The sequence below is a fragment of the Bos grunniens genome, chromosome 9 (genome assembly GCF_055505025.1).
Source record: "Bos grunniens cultivar Pamir isolate PY7600 chromosome 9, Bosgru_T2T1.0, whole genome shotgun sequence".
In the NCBI taxonomy this organism is placed as follows: Eukaryota; Metazoa; Chordata; class Mammalia; order Artiodactyla; family Bovidae; genus Bos; species Bos grunniens.
Window position 1 is genome coordinate 73,960,534 of NC_141173.1, and position 4,258 is coordinate 73,964,791.

General features: G+C 45.0%; 1 long non-coding RNA gene across 1 annotated transcript; it reads right to left on the reverse strand.

The window, feature by feature from the left end:
• Positions 1 to 1,480: 1,480 nt before the first annotated feature.
• Positions 1,481 to 3,499, reverse strand: LOC147366179 (uncharacterized). Its single transcript, XR_015132417.1, has 3 exons — positions 3,221 to 3,499; positions 2,749 to 2,859; positions 1,481 to 1,922 (listed from the first exon to the last, which is right to left on the reverse strand). It is a non-coding gene; the product is annotated as an uncharacterized LOC147366179 (long non-coding RNA).
• Positions 3,500 to 4,258: the final 759 nt, after the last annotated feature.

The following is a 4,258-nucleotide window of genomic DNA, read 5'->3' on the forward strand; positions in this document are numbered from 1 at the left end:
AATATTTACAAAAAAAAAAAACAGGGCATAAATTCCTGTGTGAAGGTGTCTCCCACCCTCTCCCAAACCAGAAAGAGAACAACCTCTATCACAGAGACAGAGACTAGATGAGTCTGCCTGAACAACCTTACGAAATAATCCTCATTTACTGTTCACTTCTGGAGGAGGAAATGGCAACCCGCTCCAGTATTCTTGCCTGGAAAATGTCAAGGACAGAGGAGCCTGGGGGGCTACAGTCCATGAGGTCTCAAAGAGTTGGACACGACTGAGCGACTGAGCACGCACACACTGTTAGCTTCCACCCGCGTGTTTACCTCCCCACAACTCGCCATTCCCAGAAGCCCTAACTCTCTTTCCTTCTTCGCTCAGTCCTTTCTCCACCATTTATCACCTTTGTTAAGATGGCATATAAGCCCTTCCCCCCAAGTATAACTGCTGTTCAGAGGGCTTCATTTCTTTTCTCTGGAGCCCTCATACTCATAAAATTCAAATTGTCATGTCTTTGCTCTTGTTAATCTTTTGTCAGTTTAATATAGAGGCCCCAGGTATAAACCTAAGAATATAGAGGAAAAGTGTTTTTTTTTTTTTCCTGTGCTACAGAAATAAGGTGAAAATTTTTATTTCTCATCCATGGATGGAATTCAGAATTTTGCATTTGTCACAATAAAGGAACCATCATAGGAAGAAAGGGTTGAAGGAAGGAAAATAATGGCTTTAGGGTTTTCAGGAGATGAAAGTAGAAGTTGTGAATGACATGTCCAAACTCTGGCCCCAGGGACTTTTCTGGTCCATGATGTCACCTCTTCATTGAATGGCCAGATCACCCCGCCAAAAGGCTTCATTTGATAAGGTACAAATTATTGCTTTAGTGAGTTTAACCCAAAACACTTGAGTCAATACATATCTGATTTTAAATTCCCACAAAACTGTAGCTCATGCTACCAATTTAACATTTTGTCATTAGATTGACTTATCAGTACCTACACTCTCTCTTATGTCTTCAATTACAAAGTGTTTCTTCCTCCTTCAGATCCCAGACACACATTTTGGAGAGTATTACAGAAATTCAATGAGTCATTCTAGGGGACCTAAGGCAATGGTGGTTTAACCATTGCCTTTCAGCCACATAGTGAAGCCTACGCCCTTCCTGAGCGGTGGTCTAGAGTTCACATTTAATGAACTCTCTGAATACTCTGCACCAGAACAAGACCTGGGCCAGGCCACACCTCTGAGTGGTCTGAGGGCCTGACTCCATTACCCACCACTTGGGCCACAACTCTCTGCCAAGAAACAAGCAGCCTGGCTTTAGATTTTACGTTGTCTGATGGGCCAGGACAACTGATTTCTGTACTTGTGTTTGTGGGATGGACGGGCCTACCCAGAAATCAGTCAAGATTAGCCTAACTATTACAACTCAGTCTCAGCCTCACTGTAAACCATGCATTATTTCTCCAGAACAAAAGACAGTTGATAATAGTCATATAATGATCCTTATTTTTATTAAATTCAGTCTAAGTACAGTAAATTTGTATTCAGTTTCCATGCTGTCAAAGGCACTGATCTAGGATCTGCAGGAATAAAGAAAAATCCTGGCATTCATCTAACATAAAATACAATCTCTGCCTTCCAGGAGTTTACACTCCGCAGAGAATGAAACAATGTTGAAACTCATCTTCAGAGCACTGCCTGGAAAACACACAGAGGACACTTACATATGTTTCAAAATACATAAATGATGAAAAAAAGGGGGAGGGAGGAAACAGGACTGGGCCACCTTCGGATCCTACAGAACTTGAAAATTAAATGCTGCCTTCTATATGCTTGACCTCTAAAGCAATCCACATAGGATATACGAAGCTATAGTTGCCAAGATTTAAGTCATTTTTCCAAAATGGATTGATGAAGACAGAAGCAGGATTTTCCTGTAATGGAGGAGAGGTGAATGACAGGGTCAGTATGCTGTCTGGAGTAATCACAGCATTTATTTAGGTTTCTAGGGTTATGTGACTACTTGTGATGGATAACAAAGCATAAAGAACAGTCAAAAGGCAGAAATAGTAATGGCTCACCTTATCGCGCCAGGGGACTGTCATATTCTTTTTAATAAACAATACGGTTCAAAGGTTCACAAGAGTGAGAAGTCTGGCATGGGGCAATGTTTTCACTACTCATCTCATTCTGACAGTTACAAGAAATCTAGGGAAGGGATTTTCTTGTCTAATTGTTTCTAACCTTAAAGTTCATGGAGTTAGTCTTACTCAAGATTAGGATGCACTAAGAACATCCTGAGGAAAGGGTGCAGTACATTCCCTGCAACCACTGTCCAGGAGATGTGAACTCTCTGGCTTTATTTAGGCCATCAGAGGAAGGGCAGAGGGCGGAGCGAGTGCGGTCACAGCTCAGGGCAAGTGCTTCATCAGCGCTTTATGTCGCTTCCACCGGGAACAGGGCATGTCCATCCTGATGATGGAACCGCAGTCTGACCGCAGACCGCTAACTCAGCCCAAGTGCCGGCCAGGGGCCATGGGATCCCGAGGAGTTATAAATAACCCCTTAGAACTGCTTCCTGGTGATTTATTACTACTGAGTGCGAGAGTGTATTTCCCCGAAGATACCTGAACTGAATGCAAAAGTGAACTCCAGAAGCATGTATTTTGCTGAACTTGAAACATCAGAGAAATGGTTTAAAAATCCAACCCCACTCCACCCCCACCCAAGAGATAAATAAGATGATCATCAAGTTTTTACCTGTCTTGATGATTCTTACACGCTTTGATTTCACAGGGATGTTGCAGGAAAATCAGATTTCTTCTGTTTAGAGACTCACCTGTCCCTGCTGTTCATTTCCCAGTGGCAGACCTTGTAATCAGATAAGCAGACCCCTTGAGAGGTTGCAGGGAGAGCACTCAGGGCCCGCTCAGCCACACAGGCAGCAGGCACCTGGGGCATAGGGTGCTGCCCTTGCTGTCAGACACTGTGCAATATCGTCCAGGGCTCCCCCACCTCACCCCTGCCGCTCATCTGCCCCTGACAGGGGCACCACCCTTGCTTAGAGCCCAGAAAGGGGTCCCCCCCTCCTCCACCGTTCCTTATTTCTGAAAAAGAAACATTGAAATGAAGTACTTCTTTTACATAAAAACTCAAACTGTTATTAAGAACCTCCCCCCGCCCCACCATCCCCATATCTTATCCTCAGTGGAGACAGAGGCCAGCTGCTTACTATTTATTGGAGGAAGTACAAAATACTTATCAGAACTTGCAATTATTTCCATTGTCCTCAGAATACCTCTCCCTCTCCCATACTTGTATCTCTGTATGTCCAATTCCACTGAGAGGCTTTATTTGCTGTTAAGATCTTTGGCAAGTCAGGTAATCCCCCCGTGCCTCAGTTGTCCATGTGGGAGGAGAGGGGAGCTGGACACGGTGAGCTCAAGGTCCCTGGCAACTCTACCTTGTTATGATTCAATGACTCCCCCAGTCCTTACTGTTCCAAGGAGTATTTTTCAGTGCTTCGTTGGATACGGTTGAGTCACACTGGAATGGTAATTATATGAGATTGGAGAACAATGATATCTCCTGAAATAAAGATTGGGCCGAGGAATGTGGATGAGGAGGCAATGAGGTGTGGGATGGGAAAGCTTAATCAGAACAGGGAGATGGCATATCTGGGGCCAACAGACAAGATTGGGGCCAATTCCAGACGCTTGATGAATGGCCAGCTGCAGTCAGAAATACAACTCTTCCCAGAAGACTACCTAGCGTTTGTTTGGCAGAAGCCGCAGAGTATTGACGCCAGCGGTTTGCACAAGGCCCCTGAGTGAGTCAGTACTGATGGTGGCACTGACAAGCGTGGCAACAGAAACCGACAGTGTAGATGCTTGGGACCGTTAGACGAGTGAACACCGGGACACGTTCCAGAGGCTTGCTTTAGACACACATGAACATAATGTCTTCCTCAAAGTACACCCTGAAACGGGTCATCCGCAAAGCCTGCTACGAGGGGCTCATCGTGAGACATTCTGGGGTGGATCCACCCACTGTTAATGGGGGTCACAGGAAGCTGCAGACACCTCCAAGAAAAAGATTAAGCAAATTTCCAGGAGCTAAGCAAATCCAAAAGAAAGGACCACAAGCTTTGGAGATTCTTTTAAAAGTCTGGGCTCTGGCTTAGGGCAACATTCACCACAGAGGGCCAGAAGGGCCTCTCGTCCTCCTCGTGTTTGTAGGAGGGAAAGGATGGGTGAGATGGGAAGAGGAT